General features: G+C 45.8%; 1 protein-coding gene across 1 annotated transcript in view; it reads right to left on the reverse strand.

Annotated features, from left to right (window-relative positions):
• The window catches only part of LOC136159106 (ninein-like protein), a 129,174-nt gene that overhangs the window by 2,126 nt on the left and 103,915 nt on the right, over window positions 1-23,133 (reverse strand). Inside the window, exons 7-15 of the mRNA XM_065920935.1 lie at window positions 21,495-21,600; window positions 20,052-20,161; window positions 11,114-11,196; window positions 8,289-8,440; window positions 6,707-6,877; window positions 4,952-4,982; window positions 4,502-4,637; window positions 2,596-2,809; window positions 1,708-1,888 (exon numbers count right to left, since the gene is read on the reverse strand). The gene's annotated coding sequence lies outside the window, so the exon portion shown is untranslated. The remainder of the gene's footprint in view (window positions 1-1,707; window positions 1,889-2,595; window positions 2,810-4,501; window positions 4,638-4,951; window positions 4,983-6,706; window positions 6,878-8,288; window positions 8,441-11,113; window positions 11,197-20,051; window positions 20,162-21,494; window positions 21,601-23,133) is intronic.

The following is a 23,133-nucleotide window of genomic DNA, read 5'->3' on the forward strand; positions in this document are numbered from 1 at the left end:
AAAAAGAATTCATTTGAATCAGTTCTAATGAGATGGATGAAACTGGAGCCCATTATACAGAGTGAAGTAAGCCAGAAAGATAAAGAACATTACAGTATACTAACATATATACGGAATTTAGAAAGATGGTAACGATGGCCCCATACGCAGGGCAGAAGAAGAGATGCAGAAGTACAGAACAGACTTTTGAACTCTGTGGGCAAAGGTGAGGGTGGGATGTTTCGAAAGAACAGCATGTATATTATCTGTGGTGAAACAGACCACCAGCCCAGGTGGGATGCATGAGTCAAGTGCTCGGGCCTAGTGGGCTGGGAAGACCCAGAGGAATCGGGTGGAGAGGGAGGTGGGATGGGGGACCGGGATGGGGAATACGTGTAAACTCTATGGCTGATTCATATCAATGTATGACAAAACCCACTGAAAAATAAAAAAAAAAAAATTCAGAAAGTTAAAGACAAAAAAAAAAAAAAGAAAGAAAAGTGCTTCTACAATGGACGTCTCAGTTATCTACAAACTGAGAAACTGTAAATGATGTGGAAAGGTCGTTGACAGGGCACTGGTTACAGAAATGACAGTGGAGCCAGGAGCAGACTCTGATTTAGACACTGGAGGTGAGGACGTGCATGCAGTCACAGACACGCTCACCCCAGAGCCGAGGCACTTGGTCAGGTAGCGCAGTCGACGTGGGGAGCACACACAGCCTGCCTGGCCTAAAGCGCAATCAGGTTTCCGGCTCCTTCGAGACAGTCGTGAAAAGTTTGAGATCAATGTCTATGGGAAATAATAAAGGCCTCTCCTTGAACGAGGTCATTGTATGTCCCTACTTGATTGCTGTAGACAAATGGATGTGAATTACAAATAGGACTCTCCCGAGCTCTTCCTGAGAGGTTTTCGTTGAGGGAGATCTGCTGCTAGGACCTCGGGGATGGGACCCGGTCCGTGTCTGAGAGGGACATCGGCTGGGGAGTGAATTCCTCTGCTCTGAGATGCCACTCGACAAATCTGCAGAATGGAGGACAACGAACTTCAAGAGTGTTTGGTTTCAACCAACTGCTGGAAAAAAAAATTCCACGGGGAGCATTCCTGTACCTCTAGAGGACGCCAGTTAACACCAGACCTTGAGGACTCTACTGTGAGGGAGAACCCAGCTGGGAAAGCTGGAGCCAGCTCTGAGCTGTTCAGGGGCAGGTGGACTGGAGGGCTGGACGGCACAGAGGGAGGGGGTCCACGACCCTCAGCCACCTGCCAGATTGCAGGCCAGAGGTAACTTGATGTAAAATTAGGCACAATCTTCCCTCCCCAAGCCCCTTCTCTTCTAGACCTATTCACTCACCAATGGTCCTACAAGGCAGAAGGATCTGTCGCCTGAGGAGAGCGAAGAGCTAAACCTCCAGTTTCTACACCAATCTCAACCCTGTGGTTTCTCAGTAACTATTGTGTGAGCTACTGACATGACCTCTTCCTCGCTCTGATCGAAAAACTGCACCCAACATTTCAGGATTATAGAACTCTTATTTCCAGCCTTGTTACTTGGGCAATTTTGAATTTCTTTGCTTTTGTTTTTAAGAAGTAACCTAAAATTTCCTGTAACACTAAATAAATGGCACAACACTAAATAAGATGGTACTTTTCCAAAAAAGGGGACATTATAAATAATATTGAGAAATAGTCTTGGAAATTTGAAGTTTTCACCACAGATTGCTCTACCTGATTCCAACTGTTTCTCACTGTCTTCAGTTCCATTTCGAGTGCTCAGAGAGTGAATTCTAATTGCTGTTTCATTTCAATTTCTTTACTATGTTTGTCTTCTATTCTTCTTAACTGCTCCCTAATTTTTTCATATGACATATTAGCATTTCTTCTCTTCTCTTCTTGCTTTAAGGAGAATCTGAAAAATTAGAGAGCTCTTCTTAGAAAATCATGGGATTATTCGCTGTTGCTGCAGTAACTTTCATTCCCACTTCACAATGTTTAAAGTAATAAAAATGGGGGAAATGCAATGAAAAACACTTAATAATGATCACTGTTTTCATACACAGGGTTAAGAATCAAATTGCATAAAACTTTGTTTTTCTTTTGTCTTGAGAAAAATGGCTACTTCATACATCTGTGGGTGGGAATGTAAAGTAATATAAACTTTTCGAAGAACAGTTTAGAAATATAGATCACAAGCCTTTTTAAAACTTCTCATACTTTAACCAAATAACACAATATCATTAAAGAAAAATGTATTCAAAATAATTTGAGAAGGCAGAATGAATTTATAGAAAAGATGATCCTTGCAGTATTAAATAGAATATAGAAAGGTGAAAAACAACCGAAAGTCAATTTGGTAAGTAACTAATGGGGATTCCATTATGGTGGACTCCTGTATGGTCATGAAAACAATGATTTGGAAAAATATACATTAAGCTATTAGAAGCATTCACTGTTAAGAACCTGCTATATTATTTCCAAGAATTTCACACGCCACAATACGTTTTCTCTCCTGTAAAATCCAAGAGGATAGGTTAGTCCTTATAACACGCCTACATCTCTGCAGTATTATATGAAACAACAGCTCAAACATTTCTTTAAAAGCGAGATGTACGGTACCTCAAGCTGCTGAGCTCTTGTTCCCACTCTACTTTCTGATGCTCTAACTGTGATTTTACTTCTTTGGTTTCTGACAGCTCGTTTTGTAGCCCACGAACCTTACTTTTCATTTTGTAAATTTTTCCTCTAAGTAGTTCACAGTGACTTCTTTGAAAATCTACTAATCTTTCATAGGAAAAAAATGCATCCCGAATTTTCAACAAGCTACCAAAATCTGCATGATGAAGAAAACAAAGATAGACACACACAAAAAATTATGTGAGTAATTTCTGAATATAAAGAACTGTGCCTTTCACAGTCACTCATCCAGGCGCTGAACAAATATTAAGTGTCTATAAAGCGGAAGACATTATTCTAAGATCTGAAGATAAAATAGACGCCCCTGGCTCTTGTTTAGCTTGAAGTCTAGTACAAGAGAAAGACAAATCAATCAATTATGACGTCAGATAGATACTATAAGAAGAGACAGTTCTATGATAACATAACAGAACTTGACACAGATTGGGTCCAGGAAAGACTTCCCTGGGGCAGAGATGTCACACTGAGACACGAAGGATGAGCAGGAAGTGGTGAGCAGAGGAGGAGGAACAACCCTGTGGACAGGCTCCAGCTGCCATGTGTTTCTAACCAAGACAGAGGGAACAGCTATGGGTTTACCTTCCTCAGTGGAGCAAGCAAAAACAACACCGACAAAATACAGGAAACAATGAATTTCATGACAAAGGGCTTCAGGGAATGAAGGACAATGATCCCGAAACACAGGAGGTTAGCCTAAGGAACGCCCCAGCTAACTGCCTGGAGAGAATTTCCAGGCCCCGACCTGGGGAGAAGGAATGGAAGCTGAGTTCACCGGACTTCCAGAGTGGAGGTGATGAAGCTGAGAGTCTGGGGAAACCAACGCGGGCAGAGATCACAGGTCAGAACCATGGAGAGGAGAGAGCAGAACACAGAAAAACGACCCTGGAGATCTGAGGAGGAGCCCCTCGGGTATTAGGCAGAGGAATGAACAGTGCACATGTGTGGGAAACCACCTGAGACCAGGGAGAGACCATCTGAAAAAACTACAGGAAACTGTGCCTGGTGCTCACTCACTCCCAGGAACTCTATCTATTCTCCTGAGCCAGGCTGGAAAAACTACTTACCAGCAGAATGAACAGGGCAGTCAGCAAGGTCTTGCCTCCAGGGCAGGAAATAATCAGCCCTAGCCCCAGGGCCCCTCTGGATGCACCTAACAAATCATGAGGAGCAAGAGCACAGAACGATCTCTGGAAAACTCTCCATATTTGGAAACTAAATCACACGATCTAAGTTACCCTTGGATCAAAGAGGTAATGAAAAGAGAAAGGACAACGTATTCTGAATTGAAGGAAAACGAAAACGTTAAGACCAGCAGACATTTTAGGGAACTGACGAGCTGATTCTAAAATTCATGTAGAAAGAAGGGTAAAAACTAAAACCAGATGGAACTACACAATTGTGACCTTTAACCAGAAAGCAGCAGCAAAGAGAGGCAACAGCTGGGCTTGAAGCAAGGGGGTAGCATGATGAGACCTGAATGCTTAAAAATAGGCAATAATTACAGTTGCTGTGCAGACTGAGGTTCTGCCAGGTGGAATGGCAGGGAAAGAAGTCCTGAGATTATTTCAGTTACCCTAGGAGGGAAATGATGCTGACCTGACCGTGGATGAAGGCACAGGAAAGAAGAAGCGTCAACAGAAGGTTCAGGGAGTGAGGAGGATCACAGGCCTGTACACTCACCTTCATGTCCTTTCAATGCAAAACATACTTCTGAGACGCACAGCACTGTAACATATCCCTGGCTCTAGAGCAGAACTGACAAGGTGTGCACATATCACTACGCTGTACACAGACAGACTTTCCGTTAACATTTACACTGCGCTCCTACCTTTACACCCCACATCGAGAGGTTCTACTTGCAACGTGGAAATCATAGAGTAAAGCATGTCGCCATCCTCAGAAACAGTCTCAGAAGACTGAGTTAAGTCATCCAGGTCGTTCACGTAATTAATTTGTTCTTTGACCTACACTTAAATAATATTGTTTCACAACACCCTTAAAATATGTATAAAATATACTAAGTGTACAGAGGTGACAAGTCTCTGTATCCAAACAAAAACAGACATTTCTTAAAAGAAGAGATTTTTATCAAAAGGATAACTTTATCAACAGTGTTTCTAGATGATGTGTTCAAAGTAACACATTGTTCAGAGAACACATGTTCTCTCTACAACAAAGGAAGATTCTCTATTTTACCATTATTCCTTTTACAAAGTATCTGCAACAAGGATAATATTCTTGAAAGTTCATTTTTTTTTTTTTTTTTTTTTTACTATACCTTCTTTTCATGCGGTGTTATCCTTGCAGGCCTAAAAGAACAAATGATCCTTTTCAGGCTAATAGTAAATATTCAAAAATACAAACAATACCTAAACTTTTCTGTTTTATATAAACTCTTTGCATTGGCAAGTAATTGTCTATAAAGGATGCAGAAATAAATAAGAGCAGCATTAAAGGACACAGAAAATATGTCAGTAATATTAATAAAGTATTAAAGTTAGATCCAAGGGAAAGGAAAAACATAAAGTTACTTGCGTTGTGTGATAGGAAACAGTATACCAGTGTTTTTTGCACCTGTTCTTTTCAATAAGAACTAACTTTTATGGCAATGTGACCTGTCTAGGAGGTATTCTTCCAGTCCTTCTAAGGAAGAAACCCATTTGAATGACCAAGATACTAGCTTTTTGAGGACATCCTATGCATCATCCATGCATTGTTAGAAGCACCTGATGTGTCTTGCAGGCATTCAGGCCTCACAGTCCTTCTGGGAGATGGGCACACACAGAGGCTGCGGGACGCACCCACGCCCCTCAGCACGTCACCAACCTCCCAGAATTCAACCAGGGAGTCGGCGTCAACACTGCTCTTCCTAAACATGCTGAGAAAGTAAGACTGAAAAGCCTTTGAAGTAATATGATAGCAAATGAATCTATAGTACTATGTCAGGTCTAGCTATAGCTATAAAAAATGATTTCTGAATCTTAAAACATATTTCTCAAAAACTAAAAAGACTTCAGAGGTAGGCAAGACTGGAAATCTACTGTCCTTGAAGTTTTGTTTTTTGCAAAGAAATTCATCAATAGGCATTCATTCAACCATTCTGCTGTTTCTTCATGCATCTGACATACATGTATTGAGCACACAATACGTGTAAATGACACTGTTAGTACAGGAAGCACGGTTTTTGTCATTTAGATCTTTATCATCCAAAAGGAATAACCTGTGAAAGACTGCTAATAATGTTTTTCTATTAAATAGAAACAAAATCTTCCCCTTTTCCCCGGAATCTATAAACAATTATGAAGAGTAATATGATGTGATGTTTCAGAGCACCTTACAAAATCATAGCTACTCACCATGTCACTGTCAACTAGAATCATCAAGGAATGACCATATCCTATTCAGTATAGCCTAAGTGTTTGTAAATTCACAATTATGTAATTTGTGAAAATCTATATATGATAGAATTAACTTAAGCAATCATCTGCATAGTCCATTACATAGGAATTTTACACTTCAGAACCAATGAACAAGCCCTTACCATAAAACTATCCATGAACAGGAGTATTATGTACAATTACGTTACTATAATACTTTAAAGATAATGCCATACAATCAATAAGCTTTCTAGGGTTGGAAATGCAAACAAGACTAAACTGAACAAACACGTCCTCTGCTGGCTCATTTCCAATAGCATACACACTCTAAAAGCTCCCTTCTTAACATAAAACAAGAAACACCTGTGAACTCCAATTCCTCTTCAGCTACCATCCAGTTCTTCACTGCCTGTCCCAATAACATTCCCTATGGAACGTTTACGTGTATTCCCTACAGTCCAGCTTCCAAGGGGGCTCTTTACTGAAATGACGTCCGGCCAGAGGCACTGTCCTCACCGTGACCTTTCAGCAGTGTCCGTCACTAGAGGTGAGCAACCTCTCGTCTTGGCCTGAGCACTGTACAATGCTGCTCTATTTCCAGAAGAACTCAGCGCTAATACTTCTTCCCCTACAAACAAGGAATCTGGAGAAGGTACCTGTCATCACTCTGAGCCACTTCCGTTGAAACGCTGTCATCATTCGCGTGCAGCAGACCACCGGTCAGCGAATCGGTCTTTTCAAATACTGGGGCCATCACGCATCCTCCTGCTGCCCATTTGCCACTGTTCTCTTTCTTTACGTCCCTCCTGTGCACACCGGGGTCGCTGCTTTAAAAGCCCACAGAAAAGCCAGTGTTTTCTAATAATCCAACTGATAAAGAATAAAAACCAATTCTTATAAAATTCCAACTCTTGCCCATCTTAAGTCATTGATTAATTCACAGAATAGTTATGAAGTACTAACCATATGCAAGAAAACAAATTCTTCCTTCAAACACAGATACGTTTATGATACAATATGATATATAAAAGTTGACATATGAAAGTGATAAGTGAAATAAGGAAGGATTTGCAGAAGAAGTGAAGAGAGGAGGTCAGGAGAAACAGAAAAGGGAGAAAATCATTCCACTTGGAGATTCGCATGTGAGCACATACATCAGGCACAGGGCATCTGGAAGGAAGAGCACAGAATACATGGAAGGAAGTAGAGAGATGCATCTGGAAAGACACCGAGAAGAACCTCAAGGGTTACACTGGAAACCCGGATGGAATCCACTGGCTAAGCACCTTGACTCTTACACATGGGAGTCACAAGTAGATTTACACTACATTTTTAATTTTGCTATTAAATATAATAATGGTGAACTTAGGGACTTCCCTGGTCCGGTGCTACCAATAAAGGGGGCAGGGGCTCGATTACTGGTCAGGGGAGATCCCGCATGCCATGGTGCAACTAAACCGTGCTCCACAGCGACTGAAGCCAGCAGCCTAGAGCCCACGCTCAGCATCAAGAGAAGCCACCACAGTGAGAAGCCCGAGCACCGCAGCGGCAAGGACCCAGCGCAGCCAGAAATAGATTAAAAAGAGAGTTCACAGAAAAAGTAACGCTTCAGGCGGTATTTCAAACGACATGAGGCACATATACCATGAAAGAAGAAATCAGGGAAATATTAGGCCAGGGGAGGAGAGTTTACTTTTAAACCACCCGCACGATGCGGTGACAGCAGCAGCATGGCTGAAAGACCCATGCCTCATCGGTTCTCCCGCCACCAACAGCAATCTGGCCTCCATCCATGGACATAACCAAAGTGCTAGGAGAAAAACCTGCCAACCGAGAGGACTCTATCCAGAAAAGTTGTCTTTCAGAAATGAAGGACAAATAAAAACTCTCCCAGACAAAGCAAACCTGATGGCGTTCATCACCACTAGTCCCGCCTCATAAGAAATGCTGAAAGAAGTCCTCAAACGGAAATGAAAGGATGTTCATTAGTGACATAAAATAAATTTAAATATACAACACACTGGTTAAGGCAAGTATGCAGTCAAACCCAGAATACTCTAATATGTAACATGGTGGTATGTTAACAAAGTAACTAGTATTAAGGCTAAAGGAAAAGAGTATTCAAAATAATTATATCCCTAGTAAAATATAAAATTCATAAATCACAATTTAGCTCAAGTTAGAAATTATTTTACAGGAAAATAAGTGACCTGCTGTTAAATATTGATATAGGCTTACCTATAAGAATCTTCATTCTGCATAGCAGGAAACTCCTGATTGCTGTTTCCTCCACTCCTTCTCTGCTCAATCAATCCCCTCTCATCAGCAGCATCGCATATATTGTCTGATACTTCCACTTCACTACTTTTGTGCTTCTTTTCTTCTTCAACCTTTAATGAAAGTTTGACACTAAGAATAATTGCTATGTATTTATTATAAAGATCCTTGTTTTCAATTTTATTATTTGACTCAAGTGTTCACCTTGAATTTAAGTGATAAAAATATTTTTGTGTTCATTTTAATTTTATCACATACAAGTCACTGAAATTTTTGTAAAATCTGCTCCTTTCTATTTGAGGAAAAGAAACAAAATTCCCAAAGTTTCAAAAACGGCTTTCTTAGTAAGATGCAATTATTCATATTCAGTCTTCCCCATCTGACTGGCAGCGACAGAGAAATAAAAAGACAAAGACACAAAATCTGTCCTCTTTAGTCTTTACCACCTGCATTTTCCATTAAACAGCCAGACTTAGAGGAAGTGACACCTTCGCACCTCAGAAAGGAAACATTCTTCTCTCTGCACTAAAGCTATTCTTTCCCCTCTGCCTTTTACAATTCTTTTTTCACTTGGATCTAGGAGATAGCAAAAAAGTGATGGTGTTCAGTAAATTAAATGAACCAGAGTTTACCAAAACACAAGGAGCAGAATGAAACTGAGGAGTTGTTAGTGAGTGTGGAATTCTGCAATATAAGTAATGCTTCCCAATTCCACATTCAATAACCACCAAACCTTACAGCTAGAGGGTATAGAAATAATTACCTAGTATTGCCCCATTATTTGCCAAAAACAGTAATAAAATAAAAAAATGTTCAAGGTTTTGTGTAAGGCCCCTAAACTGGCACTCCCTAGCATTTTATGGCACCAAAAGAGATGATACAATTCTGGAACACTGAATGTGATATATTACCAAATGAATTCATCAGATTAATCAGATAAGTAAAAAGCGTGACATTGGCACAGTAACTCAATGCCTTAGTTGGGGGTAGGGCTCATCTCCCCCCCCCCCTTTTTTTTTAACAGGAGAATACGTGGAGTTTTGTTGTTTTTTTCTTTTTTTGTGTGTGTGTTGTTCAAACTCAGTCAAAGCACCTCTTACACAAAAGAGCACACAAACAATTTTAAAAACCTATTCCTGAAGAAAGAAAAATCTCACAGCATCTAAAAACTCAGTCTTCCCCTTTGTAGATAAACACTTAATTTACACACACACTATCTATGTAAGAAAATCACATATGTCAAAACTTTCCACATTTTAGAAAACAACATACTGGAAATTTCTGTCTCAAAAGAAACATCTGAGAGTGCTGATTAAAGCATATGTGGGAGCACACGTATTTGTTGTTAAAAAGATCCTGATTCCATGCTGGAAATCGAAGTGCCCAGCGACTGCGGAAAGCAGAGAAGATCACACATGCTGAACCACAATGAAGAGCATAGAGGGAACACGTGTTCATGTCCCATCTCTCAGTAAGTGCTTTCTTCCCATTCTATGGAAATACAGCTTATATTTAACCCAACAGAGTTAAAGGGGAAAAGCACCGCAAAACTCTAGCTGATTATACGTCTTAAGCAATTTCCTTGGTGCTTATTCTGCCTCAGAAGACCACATGGTACATAGCTGAAGGAGTTTCCCAGTCCATATGAAAGACTGACAGAGAAGAATTAGATACTAGAATTGATTGAAGGACAAAAGCCATGAAAATAGTTTCCTGAATTCCTATTATTGAGAAAATAATTGATTTCTACACAATTACCTCTTTGAATGACCCTGCTTTATTCATAAGTGGAAAACGAAAATGGACCAGATCATCAAGAAAGAGAAAAACCAAAGCAAGAGAAAATGAACCTCCACCTCTTTTGGAAGTTGAATTTTCTCTTTTTCCAGAGCCAGCAACTCTACTTGTAACATGTCTATTTCATTCTTCAACCTCTGCATATTCTTCTCTATTCATTTACATACACTTCAGATGCGTTGTGACCATTAGGTGGAGAATAGTTCTCATTTTCTAACTCGGGTTCCATGCTTTTATTGTCACTAGCACTGCAATTATCTGCATGCAGTGGCTTCTGGAACCAGTCCTGTATTGCTTTATTTTTCAGATCAGTATTTTAACAACAGCAAGGGGAACGGAAACTTTTATTTGAATTACAAGCCACAGACTAGAATGACATGCCTGTCCCATGTCTAATTTCTGATTAGTGGGATCTTGCCTCATATTTTGTGACATTTGCATATCAATCTCTTGGTCTTTCACTTCGAATGTAACTACCGGCTCCCCTACTTTTTTATTTGCTGTATCATTATAAAAACTCTCCTCAGTTTTCATAAACACATGTTCAATGTCTAGGTGATAATTTTCAAAGTCTACTTTGTTTTCAGGGAAACAAAGCCTTGAAGATGACCGACAAGTCTTTCCAAGGGACCCAGAGTTTACGGACCACGGAAAAATATTTTGGAGACTGGGTTCTTTTTGTTCAGGAAATGCTTGGAATACTAGAGAGACAGATATTCCAAATGCATCTTTTTCCTCACAATCAGGTATATTATTTGTGAGAATAGGAGATATTTCCTTTGGGTTTGCTCCTTCTTTAGGGTTATCACGTAGTGGATCTTCCTCAGGACAAACCGTAATTTGGTATTCCTCACAAAATGTCACTGAACTTCCACTTTAACTCATTTGTGATGGGTTTTAACTTCTCTTTCCATTCTAATTTGCCTTGTTTGATACTCATTTTTTCATACAGTACTACACCAGAAATGGAAATTTACAGTTTTACATACCCATGAATGGTTATTTTCATCTTCATCAAGTTTTTCTTGTTCTTCCTCTGTTATCATTTCCAAGTCTAGTTCTTTTGACAGATCTGCATGTGTAGTTAAAATTACTTAGAATGGTTAGATAAAAGACATAATCCTCATTTAAAACACAGATCTAAGACATTGTATCAAATGACAGATTAAATCAATCTTAACCTTCAGCTGAATATTTACTTCTTTAAGAACTACTTTCAGTGACCTAAAAACTTCAACAAACCATATGGGAAATACCAGATGTCCCCAGATTATAGGCACACAAACAACTCAGAGATTCAGTCACAGATTGATCCAAACATCAGTGAACAAGACAATCAGAAACCAAACAAAATACAGGACAGACACATAAAGTCACCACATCTTCTCTTCTCTACTTCATAACAGAACCTTTTTAACAACATGCCAAGCATCAACTGCAACATTATTCATGGTTTACAAAATTCCTCTTACTTTTTAGCTTTTATCAGTTCCTTCGTCTGAAGTGCTTCCCTCTACTCTTCCGACAAATAACTTTTCATCTTTTAAGGTTCAACCTGCTTTGTGAGGTTGTCTTTGATTACTGCCATCTTTCCCCTGATAAAGAGGCATGCCTTTCCTTGTAGCTACCTTAGCACTTCAAAGATTTTTCTGGTGTATCTTTCTAGATTTTCCTAGTGATAGATATAGATCTGAACTGCAAATTATTTCTTCACATGTCTATCCTCTTGGCTCCTAGACTGCAGAGGATAAGCTCTTAAAAGTCACCTTGGTATATACAGCGTTGTTTGTTTGTTTTTTTTTTTAATTTGTTTTTTTTTTTAATTTATTTTTCTATTGAAGGATAACTGCTTTACAGAATTTTGTTGTTTTCTGTCAAACCTCAACATGAATCAGCCATAGGTATAATATATCTCCCCTTTTGAATCTCCTTCTAATCTCCCCCTCCCATCCCACCCCTCTAGGATGATAAAGAGTCCCCGTGTCTCTTATTCAATAATTATTTCTCGGGTTTCTGCTCAGTACTAGACCCTGGAGTTTAATGAAAAATGTAGAAAAAGGTGTCAGGGATGGCTTTTCCAGAGATAATGCCTGTGCGTAGACTTACACAGGTCACGGGAACAGAGGGCAGGAGAGGGAGAGCATTTAAGGCTGTGGCAAGACCGGGGGAGGAGCACACACCCCACAGGGCAGAGATTTGTCCAAAGCAAAGGGACCGGGGCTGACGCAGACCATGGCATCCGGTCCCACTTCCTGGCAAAGAGATGGGGAAAGAATGGGAAGAGAGACAGACTTTATTTTCTTGGGCTCCAAAATCAGTGCAGATGGTGACTGCAGTCATGAAATTAAAGGACGCCTGTTCCGTGGAAGAAAAGAGATGACAAACTTAGCATATTAAAAAGCAGAGACATTACTTTGCCAACAAAGGTCTGTCTAGACAAAGCTGAGGCTTTTCCAATAGTCATGTATGGATGTGAGAGTTGGACCAAAAAGGAGACCGAGCACCGAAGAACGGATGCTTTCCAACTGTGGTGTTGGAAAAGACTCTTGAGAGTCCTGTGGACTGCAAGGAGATCCAACCAGTCCATCCTAAACAAAATCAGGTCTGAACATTCATTGGAAGGACTGGCGCTGGTGCTGAAGCTCCAGTACTTTGGCCACGGGATTTGAAGAGCTGGCTCATTAGAAAAGACCCGGATGCTGGGAAGTTGAAGTCGGGAGGAGAAGGGAATGATAGAGGATGAGATGGTTGGATGGCATCACTGACTCCATGAACATGAGTTGAGCAAGCGCTGGGAGATGGTAAAAGACAGGGAGCCTGGTGTGTTGCAGTCCATGGGATCGCATAGAATCAGACACAACTGAGCGACTGAACAACAGGGACAAGTGACGAGGACATCAACAGCAGTTCAGAATTCCAGAACAAAAATTCCAGCCTCTGGGTGGCTCCATACCACTGCCGGGGAAAAGGTACAGGGCTTGTGGGCTGACTGCCCAGACATTCAGGGTCACCACCAGACACAGAAAACTGCATCTCTACCTGGAAGGCCACCCCACAAGGTAAGAGCGTGTCCAGGAAAGCTCACGATTTCTAGAGAATCTGTTTATCTGATGCCCACACTCCATTTCCTGGTAGTTCAGACGGTAAAGAATCTGCCTGCAATGCAGGAGACACAGGATACGTGGATTTGGTCCCTGGGTTCGGAAGATCCCCTGGAGGAGGGCATGGCAACCCACTCCAGTAATTTTCCCTGGAGAATCCCATGGACAGAGGAGCTTGGCAGGCTAAAGTCCGTGGGGTCACAAAGAATCGGATAGGACTAAGCGACTAACACAAACTCCATTCAGGGGTGCTTCTGAACCCTGAGAGCCTGGAAGGCCTGCCTGTAGCCCTCCCAGTGACCTCATGCTGGATCCTGGGAGGATCAAGTTATTCTGTCCTGTTTACCTCCTAGGTTCTTCGCTGGGTTTAATTCCTTCCACAACGGGACCCACACCCGCCGCGAACAGCAGCCTCCCTCTAAATGTAGAGCTCACACTCCTGAGACGGAGCTTCACACAAACCATGTTTTGCTCCTCTGCTTTTCCCTAGCAATGTCTCTGGAGGCTGAGGGTCTCAAGCCCTCTGCGCCTCGGAGCAGGGTTCATGCACAGCTAGGCAAGGGCATCACTGTCGCCCCAGGGCAGGTGTTCCCACCTTATCAGCCAGGCTCGGGGAGAGGCAGGCAGCGGTGGGAAGACGCAGATGGGAACTGCAGGTCTCTCCAGGGTACAGCAGGTGTCTGAGAAACCAGAGGCGACAAAAGCACTCCCAGAGTGAGTGGGAACTCAGCAAGGACACCGGTCGGCCGGTGAAAATCTACTACGCTTCTAAGTTCTGACAGTGAACGTGCAGAAACCCACGTGAGAAACAAAACACCGTTTCCGCCCCGGCCTGGAAAGAGCTTGGAAGTCGTCATCCCCACCCCCCCCAACAAGAACAAAGAAAAAGCGGAGTCACTGAGAGTCAACAAGTCTTCCGAGATCCATCAGAGAGCTGAAGTCACAGGGCAAACCAATGTTCTCAAAACCAGAAAGAAAAACAGGCGAAGAGCGTCACAGCTCACCAGGAGTCAAAGGCTGGAGGCGTAAACAGACTGGCTGCTGTGGGTAGAACCGGGCCCACAAAGTCACCACTGTCTGGAGACAAGGCTGCTAACAGGTCATTAAGGGTAAATGTGCTCACAGGGTGGGGTCCCAGCCCAACGGGACAGTGACTTTATAAGGAGACACAGTGAGAGGGGGCTGCCCACAAGCGTGGAAGGGCCTCATGGGAACCAAGCCAGCCCCGCCTTGATCTTGGCCTTGAGAACCTTGGGACAACAAACTCCCGTAGTTTAAGCCGCCTGCTTGTGACATTCTGTATGGAGCCTGAGCAGACTAGACCTCGACTGTTCTGAAGTGCACAGAGCGTTCTGCTCTCTGCCCTCAAGGGAAACCTCCTTCTCTACCAGGCCGGAATCAACAAAGGGAAGGGGATAACCAACTAGGGCCGCTCTAGCTGTTCTGACTCAGGGTCACTCACCTACTGGAGTGGCTAAAATAACAGTGACAACACCCAGTGTGGACAGGGATGTGGGGCAACTAAACCTAGCATACACTGCTGGCGGGAACATAAACTGTTAGTAGCCGCTCTGGATAACAGCTGGGCAATTTCATATAAAATTAGACATGCAACTGCGGTACAGATCAGTAATTGCTCTCCTGGGCATTTATCCTGTGAAATGAAAACCTACATCCACACAAACACCTGCCTAGGAATGTTCATTGCAGCTTCTGTGACAGCCCAAAACTGGAATCAGCCCAGCCATCCTTTCAAAGGGGAGCATTAGGACAAGTTGGTTCTAAATTGGGAAAGGAGTACATCAAGGTTGTATACTGTCACCCTGATTATTTAACTTATATGCAGAGTACATCACGTGAAATGCTGGGCTGGATGAATCACAAGCTGGAATCAAGATTGACGGGAGAAATATTAATAACCTCACATATGCAGATGACACCACCTTCATGGCAGAAAGCAAAGAGGAACTGAAGAGCCTCCTGATGAAACAGAAAGAGGAGAATGAAAAAGTTGGCTTAAAACTCAACATTCAAAAAACTAAGATCATGGCATTCAGTCCCATCACTTCAGGGCAAATAGATGGGGAAACAATGGAAACAGTGACAGACTTTATTTTCTTGGGCTCCAAAATCACTGCAGATGGTGACTGCAGCCATGAAATTAAAAGACGCTTGCTCCTTGGAAGGAAAGCTATACTGGCCTATATATCCATATATCTAGGCCAACCTAGACAGCATATTAAAAAGTGTACAAAGGTCCGTCTAGTCAAAGCTATGGTTTTTCCAGTGGTCATGATGGATGTGAGAGTTGTACCATAAAGAGAGTTGAGCGCTGAAGAATTGATGCTTTTGAACTGTGGTGTTGGAGAAGACTCTTGAGAGACCCTAGGACTGCAAAGAGATCCAATCAGTTCATCCCAAAGGAGATCAGTCCTGGGTGTTCATTGGAGGGACTGATGCTGAAGCTGAAGCTCCAATAGTTTGGCTGCCTGATGCGAAGAATTGACTCATTGGAAAAGACCCTGATGCTGGGAAAGATTGAAGGCAGGAGGAGGGGATGACAGAGGATGAGATGGTTGGATGGCATCACCGACTCAATGGACATGAGTTTGAACAAGCTCTGGGAGTTGATGATGGACAGGGAAGCCTGACGTGCTGCAGTCCACGGGGTTGCAAAGAGTCAGACACGGCTGAGCGACTGAACTGAAGACAAGCTGTGGGACATTAACGCCTTGGAATACCATGCAGCGACAGGAAGAAAGAAACTGTGGACACACGGCAGGGAATCATGCTATGTGAGCAAAGGAAATCCCAAGATCTCATTCTGAATGATTCCTTTTGTGTCACTTGTGTAAAGACACAATTTTGGAAATGATGGACAGTTAGTGGTTTTCAGGGGTTGAGGCTGGGGTAGGTGGGCAGGAAGACAGATGGCAGAAGTAGTTGTGAATAAACAATATGAAGGACCTTGTGGAGCTGTAGCTGTGGTTGTGGAGACATGAACCTGCACAGGGAATAAAACTGTGTAGACCTGACACCCACATGAGTACAGAAGTAAAGCTGTGGAAGCATGTGGCCTTTCCGGGTGGTTAAGAATCTGTCTTCCGAGGCAGGACACTGGGGTTCCATCCCTGGTTGGGGAACTGAGGTGCCACGAGCTGTGGGGCAATGAAACACTCCCCCAAGAAAAAGAAGCCCCCCCAAACTGGGGAAGTAAGACCTACGGAGTGCATCGATGTCAATAGCTTGGCTGTTGACAGTGAGCAACCAGTCACTGCTAGCCTTGGAGGAGGAAGGTGTGGATCAAAAATGGGAGGTCTGCAGGTTTCCTCCCGAGCTTCCAAGAAAGGAAGGCAGCTGCCAACACCGAGATTCCCGCCCAGTCACACCCACTTCTGATTTCCAGGCTCGAACACCGTGAAATCCTAAGTTGTGATGCTTTAAGCCTCTGACTTCCTGGTAACTCATCACCACAGCAATGGAAAATGGATGCTCACTCAGAGCAGCCTGCCCAGGGCAGAGGGCAGAGGGCAGCCTTCAACTGCGCATCAAGGTCTGTGCTCCTAGGAAGACCGGCCTTCAGAAATGGGAGAGAATCTGAGACATTTTCAGATACACAAAAACTCAGGCAATGTCCTCCAAAGACACTTTCACAAAAGACCACACAATAGAGTGAAGAAGCTGGTCTCTAAAGAAAGCATCTAACCAGGCATCCAAGCTGAGAACCATTCAGTAAAATGCCCGGTCGGGAGTTTTGAAAAACAACCATGTGCAAACGCCTTGAAGCAATCTACCAGGACAGACCCAGGAGGAAACATAAGATCTGAACAGGCCTGTAACAAGGGGTACAGATGTCAGAGAATGGAGCCTTCTCCACCCACCCCCTGGGGCTGAAAGCTGCAAACACCTGTCTCAGTCCTGGCTGCAGCCCCAGCTGTGACAGCACGAGGCAGGTGCCCAGGAAACCCCGTCCAATGATCCAGACACCACTGAGATGGGAACCGAGACGTTAGTTGTAGGGTCAATAAGCCAAGGCGTCCCGTGAGTCAGGAGAAGCAAAGAGGACCAGCACAGCCCACTAGGCTTGGGGCGGGGTGGAGGGGCCCGGTGTGGACCACTAGGACAGCACTGGGCTCCTGTGCCTGTCCCCAGGAAGTGCCCAGGACAGACGGCAGAGAGGGTGTGTGGCCGCTGGGCTGCTCCCACACTGAAGGACCCCGAGTGTGCCTGGGGCCTGATGTGGACGCGCAGGTCGACTGGGCCCGAGACCAGCCTTTGATCGCAGCTGCAACAGTAACAGTGGGTCCAGACGTTCACCTGAGGATCCGTGCCACTCGTGAGGCCCAGCACCACCTCCGCTTCATGAAGCAGGGAATTCAAAAGTCAGCCCACCACGACCAAGGCTCCACATCGTTGGGGGATCCCTGAGTCTGAGGCAGAGGCCTAGAGCAGGTCTAGAGGGTGATAAACAGTCCAGATGCCTTGGGGAGAAATGGGGGGGCCTGGGAACAGAGCCTGGGGCTACTGGCCATGCTAATATTTCCTTTCTCAAGCTTGGAGGTGCACTGACATTTATTCCTTGGCTTATCATAAATCCCACGTGATCTGTTTACCGGTGAAGCAACGTGCGATGGTCAGCACGCAGGAAGGTCCTAGGTAGCAGGCAGGAGCTGGTGCCTCACCTGGCCACACCTGCATGTGCGGTGGGCCAGTGTCCTCTGCCCAGACAAGGGACACAACACCTCACGAAGCCTGTCTCCACAGGACGCGGGGAGCTTGCGGGAGTGCTGTGTGGGCGCTCACGGGGCCAAAAGACACAGTGCATGGAGCCCCAACCACAACACAGAGCTGTGCCTGCCTGCAGTCACCCGGGTCATCTCCTGTGTGCTGCTGTGACGCTCCTGGAAAAGCCTTTCTAGAGTCCTGGGCTCCTGAGAGGGAGTGGGTGCCGGCCTGAGCACCAGGGGGGCCGGGGAGGAGGGCCAGGCTGCACACCTGAGTGCTCCCATCACCCGCTCACAAATGACTCCCCACCTCTAGCCTCCCCTCAGGCCTCTCCAGCCCCCAGCTTCCTGGTGGGGCCCAGAGGATGGGCGTGTGGGCCCTTCTCTAGCACAGAAGATCATGCTCCAGTTCTCCAAGCAAACCTTTTCTCTCCTTTGCTCACAAATCTGTTTCTTTCAAGAACGCCACTGACTCTAAAGGCCTTTCCCGTTATTTGGGAGCATTTAGGCCTTTTATCCACCTTCCCAGGGGCCACGAGATGACAGATGAGGGAGACTGTATTTTTTAAAGTCAGACTCTTCGGGACTTGCCTGGCAGTCCAGTGGTGAAAACTCCCTGCATCCACCACAAGGGCACAAGCTCGATCCCTGGTGAGGGAACTAAGATCTCTCAGGCAATGCACACAGTGCGGCACAAAGTAAAGTCAGTACCTTTGTAAAATAACCTGTTCTTTCAGGGCTCACCACTCAGGTAACGAGTACTTGTGACTCTGAGCAATCTGCTCAAATTCAATTTCAGATCCGGGTTCTTGGCAACGAACCCTGGACGTGAGATCCCCAGGCCTGAGCCACTGAAACGCCGTCTCCCGGCCCACCTGCCATGCGTGGCCCCTCTCCAGCTCTGTCCTTCTCTGCAGCTGCTCCCGAAAGCCTCAGATGACCTCCTGTGACTCCGCGTGCAGCGTCGCCAGCTCGGCCTTCTGACCCTGAAGCACGCCAACCTCGAGCTGGAAGCCCTGCTCCAGCTGCCTCCTCTCCTCTGCAAAGGCCCTTTTCATCACCTCCATCTCCCTCTCGTGGTCACTAACCTCAAGAAAGAGGAGGAGTGATGTCCACCGGGGCCCCCAGACACCATTCACTGGATGAGTCAAGCCTGCCGGAGCAGCACCAAAACAGCGGGTGGCCCAGCTTCAACAGGGCGCCGGGGTCTGTGAAAGGCCCCCCACGGCTTGTGTGGCCGCCTGCTTCCATCACTTCGTGTAACCTCCGCTGCAGCCTTGGCGGGAGGCCCTGCAGGTGCGGAAGGGAGGCTGGCGGGCCGGCAAGCAGCTGCAGGAGGAAGGTACGAGGGAACAACACCTCCACGAGGCCTGGAAGGCAAGGCCACAGCAGGAACCCAGGGGCAGGACCGCCCCGTGGCCATGGTGACCCTTGACGAGCCGTGGGCATCATCCCTCCACAAACCCTCCACAATCGAGTAACAGAACAAGAGACACACATTCACCCGAGAAGACAGGCTTGGCCAGGGAGGCCTAGGAGCCCCTGCGTGCTAAGTCGCTTCAGTCGTGTCCAACTCTGTGTGACCCTGTGGTCTGTAGCCCACCAGGCTCCTTTGTCCATGGGATTCTCCAGGGAAGAAGGCTGGAGTGGTTGCCACGCTCGCCTCCAGGGGATCTTCCCGACTCAGGGATCGAACCTGCATCTTTTATGTCTCCTGTCTTGGCAACATATCTTGTCTTCTCCACTAGCGCCACCTGGGGAGCCCCTGGCGCAGGGAAATCCCAGGAACTAAGATCCTGCTCCCAGAATCTGCTTCAGCTGCAACAGAGCCAGGGGCTGACTTCCCAGTGCAGGGCAAACAGGCAGTTCTGGCCTCTGCACCAGCCTCCGGACACGGGGAGGGACTCTGTTCCCTCACGTTATTAGCTATTCCTTCTGTCCCGCCTCCTTCCGAAGGGGGTGGAGTCAGAAAGTCAAGGTCACGCACATTTCCTGCAAACCTCAGTCGCCCTGAACACACTCACTATGGGCACACGTGTGTGCAGACACGTCTCAGCAGCAGGAAGGTCCCCGACTTCTGTGGCCTCCCTCAGTCCCCTCACCTGGGTCTCCAGCTGGATCCTGACTTCTTAGTAATTCTCCTTCAGCTGCTTCAACATGATCTCTGTTTCTGTACTCACTGGGGCGGAATCACCCACGAACGTGATGGTGCCTGAAAATAAGAGGACATGTCCATTGATGTTCTGCCCAGGACACCATGGGATCAAGCATCTTTTAATTTCAAGGCTGTAGTCACCATCTGCAGTGATTTTGGACCCACAGCGTGCCCAGCCCTCCTGGGCCCAGGTGACCCCCACACCATGCATGGTAGGGGGCACACTCAACGCTTGATTTAGAATGTGAGTGTGGCCGCTGCTGGGGTTTCATCCATGCTAGTTGATGGGCTGGAAAGTGAAGGGAGCAGACACATCCTGACTTCTCGCCAGCTCCTTTCAATTCCCAAATTGCTTTCCATGAAAAAGAGTGACAGACTCGAGAACATCTGGCCAAGAGAACCTGGGATAAGCATGTGAGGAAAGAGAGCATCCCATTGCCCTGAAAACAGCAAGCTGCCGCCTGGGTCAGGAGTGGCCCTGGTTGGATGCACAGCCAGCCGGGCCTCCACCACCCACGTGACCTCTGCACCACAGTGCTGCTGTCCTCCTTCTTACAAGGAGCTGATAGATGCCCTGAGGCTGGATGGGGGCGAGGGGAAGAGACACGGCTCCAGCCCCGAGAGCGCTGTGGCTGCTTCGGCCCCAACATGAAGCTCAGGGCTCCCTCCGGTGCTACGACTCAGAGCCTTCCAGCCACCGCACCCGGGGCGCAGCTCCTGGATCTCAATAAGGGCCACACACTCGCAGCTCAGGCACGTCGAGGGATAAAGACCATCGCCCCCTTCCCTGTGGCCACATGGGCCGCTGACACTCATCAAGGAATGAGATCACAGCAGCCACATGCCAACCACCCCTGGCTGAGGAGCAGGGCTGTGGCTCGGGGCTCAGCAGAGTCCACGGCTGCCGGTGCAGGTGAGGGTCTCACTCAGAGGCCAGGTGCACAGAAGACCCACCCCGCTTCCCTCGGAGGCCCCGAGGACAGCTGACGTGGGCTGCCCTTGTCAGAGCCATCACAGGCCGTCTCCCCATCACCCCCAGCCCGTTCTCTGCTCCCCTCCCCAGATGACCCTCCCCAGGGGCATCTCCTTCTGTCCCCCCTGCCTTAGGAGACTCAGAGGAGACATGCCTGCCCTGAGGTCACAGCAAGTTCATCGCAACCTTCGCCACTTACTCTGTCCAAGCAGTAGGACCTTCATCCTCTTCCCTCTCTCTTGGGGCTCTCAGACGCCTTAACCCCTGGCCTCAGATAAGACCCTTCTCCCACACAAGTGATCCGTAGGAGTTGTGACCCCTGTGCAGCGGGCTGGCCCACCACCCCATCCCTGGGGCAGGAGCACGTGACCCACCACCTCCCAACAGACGCACCACCTCCAAGCACCTGGCGCCTACCTGCCGGGCCGTGTCCCAGGGGCAGGTGGCTGTGCCGACTCGGGGCCGACTCTGCCTGCAGGCCCTGCAGGGCGGCCTGCAGCTCATCGCTGTGGTCCTGCAGGTCCTGTGGGCAGAGCCAGACACTTCCTCCAGCCACTGCGGCCACCAGGCCCAGGAGCAGGGCATGGAGCCAGCACCCGGGGAACAGTTCAGGCCCCAGCAGAGCGGGTCCTGACGTCCAGGACGGGGAACCGACATTAGACCCGAACTGCTTCGGGAGCGACAAGGAGCAGGAGTCCTTTCCCAACTTCTTATGCCTGGCACCACCTTCCATCACTGGACACACAGAAGGAACTCAGGGGGAAAAAAGTGCAGTGAAAATGAGAAATGGAGAAAATACAGAGAGCTTTTAACACCTGAAACCACAAGAGGTTGGGCGAGTATGCTCATAAGGGGTAGGGGAGATTTGGGAGGACATGAGGCTTAAGAGGAAGGGTCTCTGGGACCTTCCTGGCGGTGCAGCGGTTAGGACTGAGTGCTTTCCCTCCAGGGGACGCGGGTTTGCTCCCTGGTTAGGTGATCTTTTGCAACAACCATTCCTATCAGTAGGAAAAACAGTGCCAAACCTTAGTTTATCACTAAAGCTAGTGGAGCTGAGCTATTTAAAATCCTAAAAGATGATGCTGTTAAAGTGCTGCACTCAATATGCCAGAAAATTGGAAATGGCCACAGGTCTGGAAAAGGTCGATTTTCATTTTAATCCCAAAGGAGGGCAATGCCAAAGAATGTTCACACTATTGCACAGTTGCACATATTCCACATGTTAGCAAGGTAATGCTCAAAATCCTTCAAGCTAGCCTTCAACAGTACATCAACCAAGAACTTCCAGATGTCCAAACTGGATTTAGAAAAGCCAGAGGACCTAGAGGTCAAATTGCCAACATCCACTGGATCATCAAAAAAGCAAGAGAATTCCAGAAAAACATCTACTTCTGCTTCATTGACTATGGTAAAAGTCTTTGACTATGTGGATCAAAATAAACTGTGGAAAATTTTTCATGAGATGAGAATATCAGACCACCTGACCTGTGTCAGGTGCAGGCGGACAGTTCCACAGGGATGGAAGCAGTAGAAGAAGGATATAGCCAGAAATAAAAGAAATACACAGACCTTTAGAGATTATTTTTCAAGCTATGGAACATGATGAATCAATAAGGAAGAACTATATTTTTCACTATGACCGCTCATGTGTTCACATTTCTCATTAGCTATATGTAAGAAAAAATATTTAAGATAGCAACTGTTATCCAAACAACAGAAAGAGATGCCACTGACTGTTTACCATGTATTTCAGAAATCAATGTCTAAATTTAATTCATACGTTTTGGCAAAATACCTTCTTCTAGTTCTCTAATTATACTCCTGTCCAATTCCTGCTGCATCTGAAATAAGCCAATTATTATTTATGTTTAAGTTAAACAAGAGAATTATCATAGGAATTACATATAATTTACTACATGTGACACTTAAATAATACTTTGAGACTAGACCTAACTTGAAGATTACTTAAGTAGAAAAATCATCACATAAATAGAAGAAAATGAATTCCTACTTATTCTGCTTTTAGATAAGACAATATATATATGGAATTCTATTT

Source organism: Muntiacus reevesi, chromosome 2 (assembly GCF_963930625.1).
Source record: "Muntiacus reevesi chromosome 2, mMunRee1.1, whole genome shotgun sequence".
Classification (NCBI taxonomy): Eukaryota; Metazoa; Chordata; class Mammalia; order Artiodactyla; family Cervidae; genus Muntiacus; species Muntiacus reevesi.